We start from the raw sequence: 23,806 nt of genomic DNA, 5'->3' as shown, positions 1-23,806 counted from the left end.
TATCCAATCCAGAAATCCACTTGACATTTAGTTATTACATGTCTTACGACATTCTATTCTGTGATAATTCATTACTATTTTTATCTTCTGTGATCACACCTTTGAAGTGAAATAATTACTTTGCTGGAATGTGTCTGAATTTGGATTTGCCCAGTTGTTTTTCTCTTTTAGGTTGAGATTATATGTACTTGACACAGATACCTAAAAGTGTTTCTTGCTTTGCTTATCGCAGTTAAGCATTACAAGGATGCCTGTCATCTTAACAACACCCAATTACAGAGCAATGAAATTATTTTAAACTATTTTCCTATTGTAGTTAAAATATTTTAATGTATTTTCTTTTCTATTTCCTTATAAAGTAATAGAAACTATAGGAAAATTAGTTAAAGCCTGTGGAAAGACTTTGTGTCTCTACAATACTTTAGTATTTGTTTTCAGCATCTCGGTCATTTTTTTACCAACATTTTGACCTGAATGGTCCTTACTGCATGTAAGTAGACTCAGAACGATGAGTCTGAGGAGAATATAATTATTGTCTTTCTGTTTCTGTGACTCATGCCTAAAACATTACTGTAGTTTTAGTGTCATGGTATTTTTTTTAATGTCTTCCATATTTTCAGCACACTTAAATGGAATTTTATCTTTGTTTAATTATAAAGACTAAATATAATTTTATATTATGTTCTTTTCTTGTTGAATAGCAACCTGAATCTAATTATCTGACACTAGCTGACTTTTATATTTTTATTCTGTCACGTGTAAACCCACTTCATTTCCTGTATAATGTGTGCATGCATGCTTGTGTGTGTGTGTGTGCATGTGTGCGTGCATGTGTGTATGTGTGTGTGTGCATGTGTGCGTGCATGTGTGTATTTGTGTGTGTGTGTGTGTGCGTGCATATGTGTGTTTAACTGAAACTATGATATTGATGTTGAGAATCACCTGGCTGAAATTCTTTTCCACCACCCTATAGAAATCAAACAGTGGAGGAAAGACTACTCCTGTTTCAAAATCATAGGCCCTGGGTGCCCAGAACTAGTGTACGGACTGACCAAATGGTACCCAAAGCAGAGGTTAACAATTCACTGTCCTGAGAACTACTTAGCAGTTCCAGTCCAATGCAATAAATTTGTATATACTGAGGAAAAATGAATTGTACCATAATGAGCTGAGATCATTTACAAACAATTTCTGGAAGATTGCCAAATATCTAAGAATAAATATAGAGATTCTTCAAGGCCCTGAGACATTAGCATGTGGTTTAAACTCTGCCCAGATGAAAACGTTTAAGTACTGGACTGATCTAGTAAAGTAATTTAGTAGTAAGCAAACTTTACAATTGTTTGAAATTAAGCATGGTGGTGAATAAAGAGAACACTCTAAAACGACTTATGTTTCTTAAAGTTTGTTTCAAGACACCAAGAAAGAGCACAATGGTTTTGTTTTCTTTCTTTCACAGACTTTGCACCTTTTTGAAAGAGCACTTTGGGATCCTTAATTACCTATTTATTATCAGAACTTTCTTTTGACCGAGAGTTCTTCTCAGTGCTGCCTTGACTTCTTGGTTCCTTAAGCTATAGATGATGGGGTTCAGCATGGATGTCAATTTGATATGGAAGATGACCAAGAATTTATCAACTCCTTGTGGGTGGTTAGATGTGGGTCTCAAGTAGTTTTGTCCCAACCCTACAAGGCAACCTATTCCCCATGAAAAAATTGCCAAATGGGCACAAACCTCACGACTCATTTGGGTTGCAAAATGAAGCTGGGACATACGGTGGCCAAAGGCCATGACTGCCAATAAGAAACACTCAGTTATACCAAAACGTGTGAAGAACAAAATCTGTGGGGCACATCTGTCCTGAGAGATTCCTCAGATCTCACTTACAAGGCTCTCCATATCTTGGGTATGAGAGAGCCAGTGTGACCAATTTCCAGGATACATAAGTTCACCAGAAAGAAGTACATGGGGGTGTGCAGAGATGGACAGGTGCAGATAGCAAAGGCTATGAGAGCAGAATGAGGGTGAACAGAGGAAGCATTCTCCAGGGACCTCACAGTTCTTGGCAATTGCAAAGCATTTGACAGACAAGCCCTTTTCCTGCCACAAAGAGCAATTGACACAATTGACACTCATCTCTTGGAAACCGAGCAATCAGCCATTAGAAGGTTTCTTGCAGATGAGAGATGTTAATTTTTTAATACATTTAGAGCATCATTTACATCAGAGTCAAAGTCTTTGTCTGCAGTCACAAAAATCAAAGCTTAGAAAAGATTTATTTTCACAGATTTTCATATCTAATACTTTCTCTCTTAACACCAAGGGACTTTCCAACAAAGAGAGAGAGAGATAGAGAAAGAGAGAGAGAGAGAGAGAGAGAGAGAAAGAGAGAGAAAAGGAGGAGGAGGAGGTGGAGAATGAGGAAGAGGAGTAGGAGGAGGAAGACAAAGAGGAAGAAGAGGAGGAAGAAGAAGAAGAAAAAAAGAGGAAGTAAAGAAGAAAAAAAGGAGGAGGAGGAGGAGGAGGAGGAGAAGGGGAGGAGGAGGAGGAGGAGGAGGAGGAGGAGGGAACTGAAACAGAAAGAAAACTAAACTTCCATTCTTCCCCATTCCCTCTCTTCCTCAGCTGTTGTTTAGGCAGTCGTGTTAGTGAGACATTATGAGTGTAATTTCTGGTGCAACTTTGAGACACCATCTCATAGTAAACTTTAGTCTCTTACAATCTTCATGCCCCTCTTCTGTAATGTTCCTCAGCCTTGAATCAAGTGACATTTTGTAGATAGAGCCATTGAGACTGGACTTCAAATTTCTATCCTGCATTTTTTTTAAGGCTGGGATTTTTACTGTGATCTTTGTTACAGAGACTGTAATTAATTCTGTATATAAGGACACATGGCTTTGATTGTTGTTAGGAATGATACTGGCTTAAGTAAGTAAGGGGCTGTACATTCTCATCCATAACCACAGCTTCAATACCTTTATATATGTGGCTAAATTACCAGGACCCTCCATGTTCATTGAACAGGACTTAAGCAAATTTTGAGAGCTGTTGGCTATCACCAAGTTATTTATGCCACTGCACTGCCCTTATGGTTATCCTGCCATGTTGATCATTGTGTGATAGGCAGGGGGATTTAAAAGTTAAATTTAGTCTTAACCAAAAGGAGGAAATTAAAATTTTCTTGCTATAGCATGTTTAATTAATTGAAGCAAAATAAAATCTAATTACTTGATGGTAGGGAAATATCATTTAACAATATAATACTAACTACTTTTAAGTAATTAAAATCACAGATAGTTGGTAGCTGTCATACTGTGTAAAATAGGCATCAGGATTTTGACAATGAAATATTCTGTTTTATGCAAATGCATAGTAATAATGAACAAAATTTTGTACCAAACTTCATGCTTTAGGTAACTAATTGCATGTATTCAATTGTATCTAGGAAAATTTCATATTAGCTAGGTGTCAAATGCATAATAATTATGACTAAATTATTGATTAAATATTAAAATAAGCATAGTAGAGTTACCAAGTGGACATGGAAAAAATATATTAAAATAATCAAAAAAATATTTTAAAAGCCAAATGATGAAAACATTTTATATATAAAAGCAGCCTGGAGGTCAATGTCACCTTAAAATGTCATAGTGTGTTCCAGTGAGGTGGTTTAGCAGATAAAATTTCATGCCATGAAAAACCAAGAACCTAAATTTGATACCTACACATATATGTTTGGAAGACTTCTATATTCACTACACGACCAGAAGACATAAAAGCTTTCACAGAATATTAACAATGCTACTAATGAGAACAATAATAATAAGAAAAAGTAAAAACAAAACTCTAGGAACATTTTAAAGAAATAATGTATTGTATTGGCCTTAAAATAGGAAATTCAACACATTTTTTAGTACATTAACTATTCAAAGAAAAACTAAAAGGCTTTTACTTCATTCTATATGAAAGCAAAAACACGTGAGATGGATTTTGTAAAGAAAGAGAGACCTGCAAATTGTAAAATTAATATAGTCATTGCAGAGGAAAGAAACAGACACTAACCCAAAGTTCTATAAGTAAATATTTGAAGGATTTAGTGCATAATATTAACATATTTAATCCAACACATCTTACTATGATAAAGAAAAGAAAACTGGAAAAAAATAATGTGTGAATGTGGTCTCAGAACCTAGACTGTGGCAAGATATCTCAAATTCAAAGATACCCTGACATACATGAGAAAATTTTAAATAGGTTGATTTTTATTATGGAATAAGTATTGTAGAATTATCTTAATAGTTAAGAGCACTTACTACTCTTAAGAGCAAACACGTTCAGTTTCCAACATCCATGAAGCAACTTGCAACCAGCTGTAAAAGCATCTCCAGGGGATCTGACATCTACTGGTCTCCCCAGGTGCTTGTGGTCATGTGCACAAATCTATACATAGATATTCACACATAACACATCATTAAAATAAAAAGATTCATGAATGTATTTTCTGCACAAATAATGAATAGTAACCATTCTACATATGCAAACACAATTGATGCAAATTAATAAGAAAGCAGACAATTCGCAAATAGTGTGAAGAGTAAATTAAGGATTAATGCTTACACACTTCAGTAAGCAAAAACGCTAAACTTCACGATTGAATTGCAATGTAGATGTTAAAAAGAATCTAGCATTTGAATTTATGAGTGAAACTATTTAAAAATTATTTTATTTATTTACATTCCTGCCATTGTGCCATGTCCCCTCTCACAAATCCTCATCCCATGCTACCTCTTCCTTCCCTGACTCCACGAGGATGCTCCCCAGATCCTGCCAGGCACCATAATCCCTGGGACCTCAAGTCTCTCAAGGATTAGGACAGAACAGGCCGTCCTCTGCTTTACATGTGTCAGGGCATCACACCAGCTTGTGTGTCCTGCCTGGTTGGTGGCTCAGTGTCTGGGAGATCTCAGCGGTCTGGATTATTTGCAACTGCCGGTCTTCCTGTAGAGGTTTTCCTCCCCTTCAACTTCGTCAATCCTTCCCCTAATTCAACAACTGACAGAAGTCAGAGACTGATACCTTTTTAAAATATGTGTACCATATAATTTTGAATGGTATACTATGGGTTCTCATGTAAAATTGATGGCAATATATATTTATTAGAGTCTTCTGAGATGGAAATTTGGCAGTATTTATACAAGTATTACATTACTTAACAGTCTTGACATCATTCGAACAATGTGTTTTGTAACTTATACAATATATAATGACAATAATCACCATTGAGTACTGTGCCTGAGTCAGGGTCCATGCTGATTTTCTGTAGCGAACTTTAGTTAATGAAAATGAAAATAATGTGAAAGGCACATTAGGTTATTATTTAAACAAATGAGTATACTACCATTTATTAAACGCATGTTATTCCATGAAGATATTCCCCATGCACATGTTTCAAGATACATTGTTAAATGAAAAACAAATGAGAGAATATTGCATTATGTAATCAAATGCCCTGGGTCCTGCTAAGACTGAACCTACAGTGAACATGATTTTTGGGGGGAGGGCAGCAATGGGGGGAGGATGGGGAGGGGAACACCCATAAAGAATTGGGAGGTGTTTAGGGAGATGTTGGCCCATAATCCGGAAAAGGGAATAACACTCGAAATGTAGTAACGTAATAAGAAATACTCAAGGTAATAAAAAAAGAAAATAAAAAATGACCTGTTCTGTCCCATGGTAAGGAGAAACCTGCCTGCACTTTCTGTTCTTTCCAGCTTCTTCTTTTTTCCTCTTCTCCTCTGCAGATTGCTTTCTTATGTTACCTATAGTCTCTAAGTTATTCCTGTATACATTTCTTCTCAGCCCAGATCTTTTTGGCTCAGTTCTACTAAGCTCATTTCTCCTTAGCTCAATCCGCACTTTTCAGCTCAGCCCCTCTCCAGCTCAGTCTGTCTGTCTCTGTCCGTCCAGTTCAGTCCTTCTCCCTCAGTCCTTCTGTGTGTCTTCTCTTTCTCCTCAGCATTAAACATATTTCAGAATACATGATCACATCTTACAATGTTCATCACAAGTTCATATGAAAGATCAAAGCATGAATTGAAATATAATTTACAACAGAGAATGTTTACATGAATATCCATCAGGAGTAATTATCTGGCTAAAAATTCATCACCAGTGTCAGTTCCACAGGCTCACTGAAGATCCAAAACCATAGTTCTTAGAAAAGTTATATATAGATAAACCCAGTCAATATATTTTCCTCTGTCCTTGCACCTGTAACAAATCATTTGTTCTCCTTTTATTACCCTTGATAACTGTTTTGCAACCTCTTGGAATGTGTTCTGAGTAGGAGAAAGTCTGTTTACTATCTCAGAACAATTAACTGGTGACACCTGGGAGACTGGCATGGTTGTCACTGCAATTCTGACTATTAGAAAGAGACTTATAGCAGTCCACTATAAAAGAGCTTAATAACCATTGATATAATTTTAGGACTTATTGTAGAATCATTATTAAGACCTAAGAATTCATCTATTTGTCTGTATATCATCACTGCGGGACAGTACAACTTCGTAGTCCTGCAGAGATCTGCTCCAAAAGGGTGTGCTATTACTCAATGATTGTTATGTATGTCTAATAATAACAACAGGAATAGCATTTTAATAGCAGGAAAAATTCCCAAAATGAATCCCTTACAGCCTTTCTTAATAAGGGCAAATCAGTTGTGGATTATAAAATAATCTGAGGCTGTCCATCTCAGGATGATCACCTGCTAGTTATTAGCATGTCCTGTTATGGCTCCTGACACTTTCTTCTCAGTCCCACATGGTACCTTCTCCAAAACTGATAATATGATCCATCACAAATCAAGCCTCAACAGATACTAGAAGATTGAATTAATCCCATGCACCCTATGAGATCACTACAGACTAAGTATGGTCTTCAATAACAACAACAACAACCAAAGACCCAAATGTGCATGTAGCTGAAGAATCATTTACTCAATGAGAACTTGTTCAAAGAAGAAATAAAGAAAAAAATTGAAGACATTTTGAATTTAGTGAAAATGAAGGCATAACTTGGGAACACAAAAAAGCAATGCTAAAGGAAAACTCATAGCTCTGAGAGCCTCCACAAAGAAACAGGTGCTATGATACACTAGCAGTTTGACCGAGCACCTGAAATCTCAGAACCAATAATAATCCAAATACACCAAGAGGACTATACAGCAGGAAATAATCAAACTCCGGACTGAAATCAACCAAGTAGAAACAAAAGGAATTATATAAAGAATCAACAAAACCACTAGCTGGCTCTTTGAAAAATCCAGAAATAGGTAAATCCTTTATATTCAAATTAAAAATAACAAAATCAGAAGTGAAATAGAGATATAACCATAGAAAATGAGGAAACTCAAAAAATTATCAGATCCTACTATGAAAGCCTATACTTAACAAAACGGGAAAGTTAGGTATAAATGGATAATTTTCTAGACAGATACAAGTTACCAAAGTTGAATCAGTATCAGACAAACCATCTAAATACTGCCATAACTCGTACAGTAGTAGAAGCAGTCATTAAATGTCTCCCAACCAAAGATCCCAGGACCAGAAAGTTTTAGTACATAATTCTCTCAGACGTTCATAGAATACCTAATACCAATATTCTCCAAACTATTCCACAAACTAGAAATAGAAGGAACACTACACAATTCCTTCTCTGATGCCACAGTTATGCTTATAACTAAAGCAAACAAAGACCCAACAAAGAATGTGAATTTCAGAAAAATTTATTCATGAATTTCCCTGCAAAAATTCTCAGTAAATTTCTTGCAAGCCAAATCCAAGAACACATCAAAACAATGATCCATCATTGTCAAGTTGGCTTCATCCTGGAGATACAGGAATGGTTCAATATACAGAACCTGATCACTAATCAAACTAATCTCACTATAAAAACAAATTCAATGAAAACAAAACAAACAATCATCTTATTAGATCCTGAGAAAGCATTTTACCCCTTCATGTTAAAATTCTTGGAAATATCAGAAATTCAAGGACCATACTGAAGCACAGTAAACGCAATATACAGCAAACCAGTAGCCACTATCAGACTAAATGGAGAGAAACTAAATGCAATCCCACTAAAATCAGGAACTAGACAAGAACACCCACTCTCTCCCTATCTTTTTAATGTAGTGTTCGAAGTCCTCGCCAGAGTAGTTAGAAAATAAATGGAGGTAAAGTGATACATATTGCTAAGGAAGTATTCAAAATGTCACTATATGCAGATGATCTGACCCCACAAATTCCACCAGTGAACTTCTAAGCCTCATAAACAACTTTAGAAGAGTGGCAGAGTATAAAATTGATTCAAACAAATCAGTAGCCTTCCTCTACTCAAAAGAGAAACAGACTGAGAAAGAAATTACGGAAATGACACCCTTGACAATAGTCAGAAAGCATGCAAAGTACCTCAGTGTGACTCTAACCAAGCAAGTGAAAGATATATGACAAGAACACAAGTCTCTGTAGAAATAAATTGAACATCTCAGAAATTAGAAAGATCTCCTATGTTCATGTATTCGCAGGATTAACATTGTAAAAATGGCCATTTTGCCAAAAGCAACCTACAGATTCAATGCAATCCCCATCAATATTCTGACTCAATTCTTCACAGTCATAGAAATGTCAGTTTGCAAATTTATATGGAATAAAAAAAATCCCAGGATAGAGAAAACTATTCTGAAAAATAAAAGCATTTTGGATAAATCACCTTCCCTGAGCTCAGGTGGTATTACAGGGCAGTGGTGATGAAAAACTGTATTGTATTGGTATTGAGACTAGCAGGTAGATCAATGGAATAGAATTGAAGACGCAGAAATGAACTCACACAGCTATGGCCACTTGAAAATTGACAAAGATCTAAAACCATCCAGTGGAAAAAAGGATAGCATTTTTTAAAAACTGTGCTGTTTCAAGTGAAGGGCAGAATGTAGAAGAATGCAAATCAGTCCAATCTTATCTCCTTGTACAAGTCTCAAGTAAAAGTGGATTAAAGACCTCCACATAAAACCAGATAAACTGAAACTAACTGATGAAAAAACAGGGAAAAGCCTCGAACACATTGGTACTCGGGAAAATTTCCTGAATAGAACACCAATGGCTTTTGCTCTAAGATCAAGAATCGACAAATGGAACTTCATAAATTTTCAAAGTTTCTGTAAGGCAAAGGACACTGTCATTCCTTCCATACAGCAACTAAGAGATTGGGAAAAGATCTTTACCAATCCTATATCCGATGAAGCGCTAATATCCAATATATACAAAAAACTCCATAAGCTATCCTCCAGAGAATCAAATAACACTATTTAATAGCGGGCTACAGTTCTAAACAAAAAATTCTCAACTGATGAATATTGAATGGGTGAGAAGCACCTAAAGAAATGTTCAACATCCTTAGTCGTTGGGGAAAAGCCAATCAAAACAATTCTGAGATCCTACCTCATACCAGTCAGAATGGCTAAGATAAAAAGTCAGGTGACAACAGACTCTGCCAAGGGTGTGGAGAGAAAGGAACACCCTGTCACTGTTGAAATTGCAAGCTCTTAAAACCACTCTGGAAACCAGGCTGGAGGATCCTCAGAGAATTGAACATAGTACTTACTACCTGGGGACCCAGCTTTACCATTCGATTGCATATACCCAAAACTTGCTCCAACCTGCAACAAAGACACGTGCTCCACTCTGTTCATAGCAGCCTTACTTATAAAAGACAGAAGCTGGAAAGAACCCAGATGTCCCTCAAAAGAGACACAGATTCATATAATGTGGTCCATTAACACAATGGTGTGGTACTCAGCTACTAAATAGAATGACTCCATGAAATTCATGGGCAAATGGATGAAACTAGAAAATATCATCCTGAGTGAAATAACACAAACACAATATACGCACATACATTGCATGCACTCACTGGTAAGTGGAAATTAGCCCAAGATCTCAGAATATCCACAATAAACTCATATACACTCTGCAGCTTAAAAAGAAAGGACAAAGAGGGACGGCTTCAATCCCAATGAGAAGGGGGAAGAAAAGTATCATGGGATGCAGATGGAGGAAGGACCCTGTGTGGGAGAGGGGAGTGAAATGGAAAAAAGGAGAGCAGGATAAGATGTGGGAAGAGACAGGAGAGAAGCACAGAGGACCAGAAGAATGATTATAGAAAGAAGGAACATTGGAGGATGGGGGTAACCTCTAGAAGGTCCCAGATACTAGGGATGCGACAGGTTCCCTGGACCCTACAGTGATGACATTGGCCAACATACACAACAACAGTGAAATTGAACCTGAAGACACCACCTGCAGTAGATAGACATGACCACAGTGTAAGGATGGGACCACTCACCCATCTCTTATTAAATCAGAGTTATCCGTGTCTATTGAAATGCAGGGATAAATATGGAACAGAGGCTGAAGGAAAGGCCATCCAGACATCTGCAGACACCAAACCGGACACTGTTGCTGATGCTGAGATTTGCTTGCAAACAGGAGTCTGGTATGGCTGTCCTCTGAGAGGCTCTGCCAGCACCTGACTGACACAGATGCAGATATTCACAGCCAACCATTGAAATGGGCCTAGAGATCCCAATGGAAGATGTAGGTTAAGGGCTGAGGGAGCTGAATTGGATTGTAATTAGAGGTGGAACAACGATATCAATTAACCAGACCCCTCAGAGCTCCCATGGCCCTAACCACCAACCATAGAATATACATGGTCTGGTACCCTACATATGTAGCAGAGGACGGCCTCATCTCACATCAGTGGAAGGGGAAGCATCTGGTTCTTTGGATGCTTGATGTCCCAGAGAAAATTGATTCTAGAGAGGTGAGGAAAGAAGGAGTGGGATAGTTGGGGAGTCACCCTCTTAGAGACAAAGAGGAGGAGTATGCGTTGGTGGGGTTTATTAACGGGGACTGGAAAAGGGTTAATATTTCCAATGAAAACAAATACAATGATTAATGATACTAATAATAAAGGAGTGGTATTTTCCATACATTATTTTACTGCACAGGTTAGATTGGAACATTTATTGTTGCCTAGATGTGTATTTCTTCCTAGAGTTCATTATTTCTTCTTTCTCTGAGGAGTGTAGCCTTAGATCTTCCTCTTCTTTCAAAGAAGGCATAACAGTTAACTCCTGTCTCCAAGCAAGGGTGATTGTAGATATGTCTGTAAACGGAAGGAGGCATTTGTACAATCAAATTGGGGGTCACCATAAGAATTATTTACGAGCAAAGCTTGTAACGCAAACAGTTGTGTTCAATCAACTTACACTATTGAAAGCATCCCAGGATTTGTGGCCAGGCAATTGCATACGATGTCAAGAGACACTGAGAATTTCAATATATGTGACTAGAGCAAATACTTTCCATTGTGTAGCATACTCGATATTTCAAAAATATCATCACGGCAAGAATATTAAGAGCTTTAGGACAAGAAAAAATAGTGAGTGAGACATCAAGGCAGAAGCGTCACAGTAACACCTGGAACTCACATGGAATTCTAATATCAACCCCATGCATTCTATGCTCTATTCAAATCCTATCACATGTTCATTCCCTAACACAGTCCACCAGTGATTTTCTAGTCCCTGCAGTCTCTGAGGAGCAAGGGTCTGGATCAGCCTTTCCCATTCGGTTATGAGGTTCCAAGACACATCCCTGCACCAAAGCTTGTGTAAGAGGCGCTTGACAGCACAGTCCCCGAAGCACCCTTTGCCCTTTCCATTCATGTTGCTCCTTCAGGAGTCACTTGTTACGACCCCTGACAGTGTGCACAAAACAGGTAGCACTCCGGACTCAAAGGAAGAGAGTCGACATGGTTCCTCTTCATTCATAAAGCTTGGATGATCGCCCCGCTGCTATAAGCAGAACTGACAAGTGAGGCATCTCCTGGCTGGGCAGTGCAGACCTGGCGACTGCCCCGCGCAGACCTGGCGACTGCCCCGTGCAGACCTGGCGACTGCCCCGTGCAGACCTGGCGACTGCCCCGTGCAGACCTCGCTACTGCCTCTTGCAAACTCGAGGACAGCCTCTCTCGAGCTTTGGATGTTTCCTGAGATCAATGGTCACTCGAGATTTACCTGCTTTGCCTTCTGGACTTGTGCACAGTTCTCGGGAGAGAGAGACATACTCAAAGGATACAGCTCGACTGATGCTCACCAGGACTCACAACTGCCGAGTACTTTCATTGCCCCTTCACGTGGTAGTGTTTAGAGAGGACAGAGAGCCTCATCCCGGACTTTACCCTCTGACAACGCACCAGCGATTTCCCAGCCTCCATAGCCTGGGATCCCCTTCAGACTCCCCCGAGATGATTATAACCCCGGAGTACAACAGTGGAAATCAGTGGAATGATTCCCAGCCGCCACCGCCTGGAAGCCCATTCAGTGTCCCCCAAGCAGATTATAACACTGGACTCAAATGGGGGAAGCACTTGAAGGGTTCCCAGCCTCCGCCACCTGAGACCGCCTACAGTGTCCCCCAACCGGATTATAGCATCTTACCCCAACGGGGTAAGCACTTGAACAGCAGAGACACGAGCGACTTTCCACCTCCGGGACTACTTAGACGGACTCGGCACAAGTTCAGATGCTCAAAACCCTATGAAGACAAGAGATTCAAAAAACCTGATGCTCGTGTTACAGAAATGCTACAGAAACTCAAAGATCATATAAAGGCTTCAGTCAGTAAGAGGGCCCTAGACCCCTGAAATGAACTGACAGAGAAGAAGAAACGGACAGTTCCACTTCCTCTGAGGGTTCCTGAGGGCATGAGTAATCCACTGACCAAGGATAGCAGATCACTGAGTAACCCACTGACCAGGGATACCAGAACATCTGCTTACATCCTGCTACCAGAAAAGAGTGGCCTCATCTTTAGTGCCCATTCTTGGGAAGGTGAAAAAAAAAAAAGCGGGTTATGTCTACAGGTTTTGAAGAACATGTGGACTTTGTCGAGTTGGAATCCAGAGAGCCTGCAACATCCACAAAACACAGTACTGGAGAAAACAGTGAAAGATTCAAAGAAAATCACACTGTGCCTGGGCCTCCTTCTGCTGACTCTTCTACTGACAAACTTGGACAGGTAATGTCCCCCACACATTCCAGATTCCCAGCATCCTTCCTCGCTTGCCATAGAGATCTTGGATCTTCCACTTTTCCAGGAGTTTCTGGAACTATCCAAATGTTTCCAAGGATCTATAGGTCATTCCATATTTGCCCAGGTGTCCAAAGTCTTCCCACAGATCCTGAAAAGAAATCATACATTCTCCTCTGCCAGAAGAAGTGTTTGTTTTCTTCAATCTTTATTAACTTGCTAATTTCTTATTGACATTTCAAATGTTATTCCCTTTCCAGATTTCCACTTTAACATTTTCCTAGCCCCTCCCGCTCCCCTTCTATAGGGGTTTTCCTCTCCCGATCCACCCCCACTTTACTGTCCTTCTCCCAACAATCCCATTCACTGGGGGTTCAGTCTTGGCAGGACCAAAGATTTCCCTTCCACTGGTGATCTTACTAGGATATTCATTGCTACCTATGAGGTCAGAGTCCAGGGTCAGTCCATGTATAGTCTTTAGGTAGTGGCTTAGTCCCTGAAAGCTCTGGTTGCTTGGCATTGTTGTTCATATGGGGTCTCGAGCCTATTCAGCTCTTCTAGTTCTTTCTCTGATTCCTTCAACAGGGGTCCTATTCTCAGTTCAGTGGTTTGGTGCTGGCATTCGTGTCTGTATTTGCTGTATTCCGGCTGTGTCTCTCAGGCGAGATCTACACCCGGTTCCTGTCGGACTGCACTTCTTTGCTTCATCCATCTTGTCTAATTGGGTGGCTGTATGTATGGGCCATATATGGGGCAGGCTCTGAATGGGCGTTCCTTCTGTGTCTGTTTTAATATTTGCCTCCCTATTCCCTGACAAGGATATACTTGTTCCCCTTTTAAAGAAGGAGTGAAGCATTCACATTTTGGTCATCCTTCTTGAGATTCATGTGTTCTGTGCTTCTAGGGTAATTCGAGCATTTGGGCTAATAGCCACTTACCAATGAGTGGATACCATGTGTGTTTTTATGTGATTGGGTTATGTCACTCAGATGATATTTTCTAGTTACATTCATTTGCCTATGATTTTCATAAACTCGTTGTTTTTGATAGCTGAGTAATATTCCATTGTGTAGCTGTACCATATTTTCTGTATCCATTCCTCTGTTGAAGGGCATCTGGGTTCTTTCCAGTTTCTGGCTATTATAAATAAAGCTGTTATGAACATAGTGGAGCACGTGTCTTTGTTATACGTTGGGGCATCTTTTGGGTATATGCCCAAGAGAGGGATAGCTGGATCCTCAGGCAGTTCAATGTCTAATTTTCTGAGGCACCTCCAGACTGATTTCCAGAATGGTTGTACCAGTCTGCAATCTCACCAACAATGGAGGAGTGTTCCTCTTTCTCCACATCCTCACCAGCATTTGCTGTCACCTGATTTTTTGATCTTAGCCATTCTAACAGGTGTGAGGTGAAATCTCAGGGTTGTTTTGATTTGCATTTCCCTTTTGATTAAAGATGTTGAACATTTCTTTGGGTGTTTCTCAGCCATTCGATATCCCTCAGCTGTGAATTCTCTATTTTGCTCTGAACCCCATTTTTCCATAGCGTTATTTGTCTCCCTGTAGTCTAACTTCATGGTTTCTTTGTATATTTTGGATATTAACCCACTATCTGTTGTAGGATTGGTAAAGATCTTTTTCCAATCTGTTGGTTGCTGTTTTGTCCTAACCACAGTGTCCTTTGACTTACAGAAGCTTTGCAGTTTTATGAGATCACATTTGTCGATTCTTGATCTTAGAGCATGAGCCATTGGTGGTTTGTTAAGAAAATTTTTTCCAGTGCCCATGTGTTCCAGACGCTTCCCCAATTTTTTTCTATTAATTTGAGTTTATCTGGTTTGATGTTGAATGTCCTTGATCCATTTGGACTAAAGGTTTCTACAGAGCAGTAAGAATGGATCAATTTGCCTTCTGCTATATGCTGACCTTCAGTTGAACCAGTACCATTTGCTGAAAATGCTATCTTTTTTTTTCCGTTGAATGATTTTGGCTCCCTTCTCAAAAATCAAGTGACCATAGGTGTGTGGGTTCATTTCTGGGTCTTCAATTCTATTCCACAGGTTTCTTTGCCTGCCTCTCTCTCAATGCCATTTAGTTTTCATCACTGTTTCTCTGTAATACTGCTTGAGTTCAGGGATAGTGATTCCCAAGGATATCCTTTTATTGTTGATGATAGTTTTATCTATTCTGTGTTTTTTGTTATTCCAGATGAATTTATGAATTTTTCTGTCTAACTCTATGTAGAATTGGATTGGAGTTTTGATGGGGATTGGAATGAATCTGTAGATGGCTTTTGGTATAATGGACATTTTTACTATATTAATCCTGCCAATCCATGAGCATGGGAGGTCTTTCCATCTTCTGAAATCTCCCTCAGTTTTTCAGATATTTTAGGTTCTTCTCATACAGATATTTTACTTGCATGGATAAAGTCACCCTGAGATATTTTATAATATTTGGGGATATTGTGAAGATTGTCATATCCCTAGTTTCTTTCTCTGCTTGTTTAACTTTTGTGCAGAATTATTTTTATACCCAGCCACTTTGCTGAAATTGTTTATTAAGCTTAGTAATTCTCTGCTGGTACTTTTCAGGTCACTAATTATACTATTATATCAACCACAAACAGTGCTATTTTGACTTCTCCTTTCCAATCTATATCCCTTTGACCTCCTTTTGTTGTCTGCATCCTCTGGCTAAGACGTCTAGAACTATATTGAATACATTGTGAGAGAGTGGAAAGCCTTGTCATGTCCCTGATTTTAGTGTGATTGGTTTAAGTTTCTCTCCATTTAGTTTAATGTTAGCTACTGGTTTGCTGTATGTTTAGGAATGATCCTTAAATTCCTGTACTTTCCAGGACTTTTATCATGAAGGTGTGTTGAATTTTGTCAAATGCTTTCTCAGCATCTAATGAAAGGATCATGGGATTTTTATCTTTGAGTGTGATTATATAATGGATTCCGTTGATGGTTTCCGTATACAAAACCATCCCTGCATGCCTGGGATAAAACCTACTTGATCAAGGTGGATGATTGTTTTGATCTGTCCTTGGACTCGGTTTTCAAGGCTTTTATCAAGTATTTTGGCATCGACATTCATAAGGGAAATTGGTCTGAAGTTTCTTTTTTTTTTTTGTTGGGTCTTTGTGTAGTTTAGGTATAAGAGTAATTGTGGCTTCATAAAAGGTATTCGGTAGTGATCCATCTGTTTAAATTTTTTCGAATACTTTGGACAGTATTGGCATGAAATTTTCTATGAATTTTGGATAGATTTCTGCCCTAATCCCATCTGATCCTGGACTCTTTTTGTTTGGGAGGCTTTTAATGATTGCTTTATTTCTTTAGCAGTTATTGGTTGTTTAAACGGTTTTTCTGTTCCTGATTTAGCTTTGGAACCTGGCATTCATTTAGAAAATTGTCCTTTTTCTCCAAATTTTCAAGTTTTGTTAATATAGGCTTTTTTTAGGATGATCTGATGACTTTTTTAATTTGTCCTAATTCGGCTGTTATGTCTCCCTTTTAATTTCTCATTTTGTTAATTTGGACACACTCTGTGTGCCCTCTGGTTAGTCTGGCTATGGGTTAATGTATCCTGTTGATTTTCTCAAGGAACCAGCTTGTGGTTCTGTTCATTCTTTGTATGGTCCCCTTTCTTCTACTTGGTTGATTTCAGCTCTGAGTTTGATTATTTCCTGCCTTCTACTACTCCAGCGCATATCTGCTTCTTTTGGTCTAGAGCTTTTAGGTGTGCTGTCAGGCTGCTGATGTCTGATCTCTCCTGTTTCTTTATGCAGGCATTCAGAGCTGTGAGTTTTCCTTCTAGCACAGCTTTCATTGTGTCCCAAAAGTTTGGTTATATTGTACCTTCATTTTCATTAAATTCAAAGAAGTCTTTAATTTCTTTCTTCATTTCTTCCTTGACCAAGTTATCATTGAGAAGAGCATTGTTCAACTTCCATGCATATGTGGGCGTTCTTTCCTAATTGTTATTGAAGAAAAGCCTTAGCCCATGGTGGTCTGATAGGATGCGTTGGATTATTTCTATCTTTGTGTATCCTTTGAGGCCTGCTTTTTGACTGATTATATGATAAAATTTGGAGAAAGTGCCATGAAGTGGTGAGAAGAAGTTATATCCTTTTGTTTTAGGATAGAATGTTCTATAAATATCTGTTAAGTCCATTTGGTTTATAACTTCTGTTAGTCTGTCTATGTCTCTGTTTAATTTCTGTTTCCATGATCTGTCTAGTGATGAGAGTAGGGAGTTGAAATTCCCTGCTATTATTATTTGCGGTGCCATATGTTCTTTGAGCTTTAGTAAGGTTTCTTTTATGTATGTAGGTGCCCTTGTATTTGGCACATAGATATTTATGTTTTTGAGTTCATCCTTGTGGATTTTTTCCTTTGATTAATATGAAGTGTCCTCCCTTATGCTTTTTGATGACTTTTTGTTGAAAGTCAATTTATATGATATTAGCATGGCTACTCCAGCTTGCTTCTTCAGAAAATTTGCTTGGAAAGTATTTTTCCATCCTTTTACTCTGAGGTAGTGTCTGTCTTTGTCTCTGAAGTGTGTTTCCTGTAGTGCAAAATGCTGGGTCCTCATTACATATCCAATTTGTTAGTCTGGGTCTTTTTAGTGGGGAATTGGGTCCATTGAAGTTGAGAGATATTAAGGAATAGTGATGGTCACTTTCTCTTATTTTCATAATTAGAGGTTAGTTTATGTTTGTGTGCTTCTCTTTGTTTTGTTGTGAAAAGATTAATTTCTTCCTTTGTCTATGATTTTTCTTGCCTCTTGTGTTGGGGTTTGCCAGTTAGTGTCCTTTGTAGGACTGGATATGTAGAAAGATATTGTGTAAATTTGGTTTTGTCATGGAATATCTTGGTTTCTCCATCTACGTTAATTGAGAGTTTTGCTGGATACCGTAACCTGGGCTGGCATTTGTGTTCTCTTAGTGTCTGTATGACATCTGTCCAGGATCTTCTGACTTTCATAGTCTCTAGTGAGAATTCTGGTGTAATTCTGATAGGTTTGCCTTTATATGTTATGTAACCTTTTCCCTTACTGCTTTTAATATTTTTATTTGTTTTGTGCATTTGGTGTTTTGACTTTTATGAGATGGGAGGATATCCTTTTCTGGTCCAATTTATTTGGAGTTGTGTAGGCTTAGTGTATGTTTATGGACATCTTTAGACTAGGGAACTTTTAATCTATAATTTTGTTTAAATTATTACTGTCCCTTGATGTTGTCAGTCTTTACTCTCTTCTATACCTGTAATCCTTAGGTTTGATCTTCTCGATGTGTCCTGGATTTCCTGTATATTTTGGGCTATGTGCTTTTCCGTTTTACATTATCTTTGACAGTTGTGTCAATGTTTTCTATGGAATCCTCTGCTCATTAGATTAAGTCTTCTATCTCTTTATCCTGTCGTTTATTCTCACATCTATGACTCCAGGTCTTTTTCCTAGTTTTTCCATCTCTCGGGTTGACTTCCTTTGTGCTTTCTTTATTGTTTCTATTTCCATTTTAACTCCTGGATGGTTTTGTTCATTTCCTTCTCCTGTTTTGTGGTTTTTCCAGTAGTTCTTTAAGGTAGTTTTTTGTTCCCTCTTTCTGGGATTCTACTTGTTTGCTTCTGTATTTTCTGTTGTCCTGTATTTTCTCCAGAGACTTATTTATGACCTTCTTAACATCCTCCATCATCATGATAAAATCTGAACTTAAATCTAGATCTTGCTTTTTTTGTGTGTTTGGATATCCAGTTTTTGCCTTGGTGGTACATTTGGGCTCTGATGAGCCCAAGTTGTCTAGATTTCTGTTCATGTTCCTGTGATTGCCTCTGGCCATCAGGTTGTCTCTGAAGTTAGCTTGTCTTGCTCTTTCTGACAGTTGCTTGACCATCCTGTAGGCTCATGTGTCAGGACTTCTGTAGACCTGTTTTCCTGGTTTTTTTTTTTCTTTTTTTTTTACCCAGTTGTGGGAACCGAGTATTCTGCTGTCATGCATGCAGTTTTTCCTGTCCCCTGTCTTTCAGCTGTCCCTGTGGGCGGGAACCAGGAGGAAATTCCCATACTTCTCCTAGGTCCTTCTTTGGGCGGAGGATGCACAGAAGGTACAAGGTGTTTTCCTCCTGTGTCAGGAATCTGGGTAGAGAGTAGTCTCCTCTGGTTTCCCAGGAGTGTCTGCTCCTCTGAAGGACTAGTTTCCCCACCCTCAGGATTTTTGTGCAGGGAGCTATTTGACCAGTTCTGTTCAGATCCAGGCACAGTTTGGAACATGGTGCTCCTGCAGTTTTAATCCTCCTATATTCCTGGATCCAGAGGAACTATGCAGTTTTGTCTTGGGCCAGAGATATGGGTAATGGTGTGCAGAAGTGGCAGTCTCTGTGCCTTTTAGCCTCAGTATTGCCCACTCTCCTACAGCATCTAGGAGCAGAGAGCTCAGGGCTGGGGTCAGTGAGGTTCAGGAGCTAGCTAGAAACTGGAAGTGACTGGTCCCAGAGGAGTTCTGCCTTTGCGTGTCCTGAGTCCACCAGTCAGGTCATGTACAACAGAAAAGTTGGATTCACCTATGGTCTCAGGCCTGAAGTCACTCCTCAGGCTGACTTTCAGCTCTCCATGAGAGTAGCAATCAGAAATATCCTGCCCCTCCTGCTTCTACGTCTCTATGCACAGGAGGCCCAGATGGAGCTAGGTGTTCTTTTTTCCTTGAGTCAGGAATTTGAGCAGAGTTCTTAGGGGTTTCTTCCACTCTGATGGTCTAATTCTTCCCCACCCCACACGAGATTTGGGTGTAGGATGCTTTTTGGACCTGTGCACATCCAGGTGCACTTTGGACTGCAGGGCTCCTGCAGCTTGACTGCTCCTATATCCATGTGTCCAGAGGCACTCTGCAGTTTCCTCTTGGGCTAGGGTTGTGTGCACAGGTGAGCAGAATTGGCAGTCTCTCCTTCCCTGAGGTCTCAGTACTGCACACTCTTCTGGGTGATAAGCTCTCTGTCCCATAGAGTTTCCAAAGGAGTTTCAAATGTTCATTCCCTATCCTACAGGTCTCCAGTCTTTCCAATTCTCCTCCAAAGTGTGTTGGACAAGACCCCTCAGGTCAATGGGAGGTACAACAGGCCCCATCAAACAAATAGGGCTGCAAAACTTATTCTCTTAAAGGTAATCTCAGTGATTTCTCATATTCCACAAATGGATTAAGTCCTGACTCCTGTCCACATGAGTCTTTAATACCTTCGCCAGCTGCCAAAGCAGGCCAGAGAGTTATGTCCACTCATAAAGACAGTCAAAGATGTCCTCCATCTCCACCAAAGTGCCTTATGCAATCTGCTTCGGGTAAAGTGAATTTGAAACCTGATTCTGCTGACAAAGGGGATTTCAGAACTACCCTTTAAACCAAGGGGACCTTAAACGTCCTCCACTATTAAAAAATGGGCTTAAATCATCTCCTATGGTCCAATGGGGACAACATACAGTCACCAATCCTCAAGTGAACCTCATAACACACGAAACAGCCCAAACAGAGACAAAACTTTCTGCATGTACACCATTAGATCAAGGACCATTGCCAGCTTCAGAAGGGGTTCCTGAGAGTTCCCCACCCATGCAAGATGTGGTAGAAATTTCTGAGTCCACCCAAGGGACTCTTGTGCCTTCTGGACAAAAAAATGTGATCTACTACCCTCACCATCTCCCCCAGTGCTTCCAATGTCCCTATACAACAGAGAATTATTCAAATATCATCTACCACTGAAAAGGACCCTCCTGACTTGTCCTCGGGCCCAAAAGAGCCAAGTTTATGACAACACACAGTCAATGAGCCATGCAAACTCCATATATGTACAATGTGCAGAGAAGGTAAAACATTCCCTACCTACCCTGGGAACTCTAGGTCATTCTGTCCAAAAAGAGAGGCTACAAAATTTTCCACATGTACATCAGAGATGCTAGAATTTCCAAAACTAAGCAGGATTCCCTGAGTAGTACTCTATCTCATAAGGAGACTGAGGGATGAGAAACATCTACTAAAGACGTTCTACCAACAGCCACATCTTTAGAAACAGCTTGGGATGTTACACATATACAAAAGATATTCTTGGACATATCCCATCTGTAGAGAAAATTATGGGTCCATATTTGAAAAAGGAGTGGTAGAACATGATATGCAAATACAAGTGTCTGTAGCAGCCTCGACATCTGAAGAAAGGGATTCCATGGATTCCATTTGTGCAAAAGAATGCATATGACCTCCGGAAACTTCACAGGAGGCTATAGGAACTTCCTTATCTCCTCAAGGTCAGCCATCTTCCCCAACTACAGAAGATGCTACACACCCTTCCAAATATGCACAAAGGGTTTCCAGTCCTTCTTTATACCCACAAACAGACTCAGAACATCTGCCAAATACCTCACAGGCTCTGGATTTTACCTTATCTCCTGAAGGAGCCTTGGAAGCCGTTTTGCCTATCAAACAGGCTAGGGAATCTGACCCTTCTATACAAAAGTCTGTTTCCACTTCTCCAGCAGAAGAAATTTTTCTTGGAACTTCCACAATTACACAACGATGTCTAGAAACATCGTTATCTGCTCATGAGGCTCCCATACCTTTCACATAAGTCCATGACGCTCTAGGAGAGGTCACGTCTTCAGAGGTAACTGTAATACCTACTTCTGTTTCTGACATCACAGTCAGGATTTCTACACATATACACGGTACATTAAGACCTTTCTCATCTGAGAAGGATGTCTTAGGATCTACTCCATCTGAACAGCATGCTTTACAACTATCCCCATCTACGCAAGTAGACTTATTTCACATGTCCACTCTGGAGAGAAATAGTCGACATTCTCCCTCTACCAAAGTGGACCACAGGCATCCAGTTTCTAGAAACACAGGGTTAAGATTTGATCCTTCTGATGGAGTCTTGAGAAATTTCTCCTCTTAGGAAGACATTTTCAACCTTCCCCCTTCTGCTAAAAGGTATCTTGTGCCATCTTATGCTGCCAAAAAGACACCAAAAGCTACAACTACTCCTCAGATGAGTCCCAGAGCTTCTCCATCTGTCCAAAGGGAAGTGGATTTTTCCAAAAAAAACTAAGGAATTGTGGAAAGTTGCCAATCTTTACAAGGGCATGCTGGACATTCCATATTGTCCCAAGATGCTCAAGTAACTCCTCCTTCAACCAAAAAGGCATGTTCACCATCTGCCCTAGGGTTTCAGGCAATTTCTTCACCCCTCTCTAGGGCTCTAGAAAGTGTTCTCCATGCTCAAAGTGATTTGTCATTGTGAAAATTAGACTTCAAAAATACAAAACCTTTTTTTATATTTCCAAAGGTCTGAGGGATAGTCCACATCGAAAAAAAAAAATCATGTAGACATTGTGCCATTAGCTAAAGTATATCAGAAAAATTCCATGTCTTCTAAAGCATCTAATAATCAATATGGCTCTAGCACTCTTCCTGGGAAACACAGGGCATTTGAAATCTAAAAACAGGTATCTAGAAACTTTACTGTTTACCAAAGGTCTTTAGGATGTTCAGCAACTTCTCCAAGAGCTCGGTGAACCTAGAGAACAAAAGAACTAAAGCCATCTCCCCAGGGTGTTTCCCAAGAACCACATTGTTTCTTCTTTTCTTTTATGCCAAGAAGATGTCCAGCTTCCTTCTCCCCATCTCTGATCTCTTCATCCTATTTGTTCTCCCTCCCAAATGGCTCTTTACTCTGAATTAGAGGCCAATTAGTAAACCATAGTTATACGGAAGGAATATCTGAGAGGGAGTTGCTGTCAAACAACACTTGTGACATCACAGAAGAAGCTAGGGCTCTCCAGGATACAAGAGACTTTTCAGGGAGGGCCTAATGATGATGTCACTGAGAACCACCATGGCCTATCTGCTGAACAGATTTCCTTACATTGAACAGATTCAAGGGTTCCCTTTCCAGGATGTCTCCTGTCACACAGTGGAAACCTTTATGTACTACATCTCTCTTAAGCTAGAGACTTCTATCTGCTTCATTAGTGGTTACATGCTCTGAATGGAGAAAGTTAGTCAGGGGCTTGGAATGGGTCGAAAAGATCTAGGAACATGGAGAGAAGGAGATTCTTCTGAAGATTCATGGTATTCCCAAGTCCAGTCCTATGACATAAAGTTCAATTCCCTAGTGTTCTCATTTTCCCAGGTGCCAGTATTTTCCCTACAAACCTTTAATTGAGTGAATATTGTGCTACATTTTCGGATTGTACATTCATTCACAGGGGGCCATTTTATATGTTCCTGCATGCGTACTAAAAAATTTCATTTTTCCAATTCCATTTTTTGCAATGAATATGGCTACAAACGGGGCCCAGCTACAGAGTGAATATAACAGTGCATATATTGTGTACCTCTTTCAAATGATAAACTCCCAAATCCTCATTTTATCCATTAAGTAGCAGACTTCAGTTAAGCAAAGGACAACATGGAGTATAGAATGTGTTCCTGTAGTTCTATTAGATATCAGTTCTCTAATATCGACCTTCCTGTGTTCCCAGGGAAAGACGTGAGGCTTTTGGATGCTTTACCATGATTCTTTCTTCAGGACAAACAACAGTTTCTGGGTGATGGTCAGCAAGAAGAATGGCTTGAGGTCCAGTGAAACCTC

The 23,806-nt window shown here is 39.5% G+C and overlaps 1 long non-coding RNA gene across 1 annotated transcript; it reads right to left on the bottom strand.

Annotated features, from left to right (window-relative positions):
* Positions 1-11,059: 11,059 nt before the first annotated feature.
* On the bottom strand, positions 11,060-22,935 carry LOC134484245 (uncharacterized). Its single transcript, XR_010061661.1, has 4 exons — positions 22,683-22,935; positions 12,567-12,663; positions 11,334-11,486; positions 11,060-11,230 (listed from the first exon to the last, which is right to left on the bottom strand). It is a non-coding gene; the product is annotated as an uncharacterized LOC134484245 (long non-coding RNA).
* Between the last annotated feature and the right edge of the window lie 871 nt (positions 22,936-23,806).

Source organism: Rattus norvegicus, chromosome Y (genome assembly GCF_036323735.1).
Source record: "Rattus norvegicus strain BN/NHsdMcwi chromosome Y, GRCr8, whole genome shotgun sequence".
NCBI classification, from domain to species: domain Eukaryota; kingdom Metazoa; phylum Chordata; class Mammalia; order Rodentia; family Muridae; genus Rattus; species Rattus norvegicus.
This window is presented reverse-complemented; position numbering and strand designations above follow the sequence as displayed.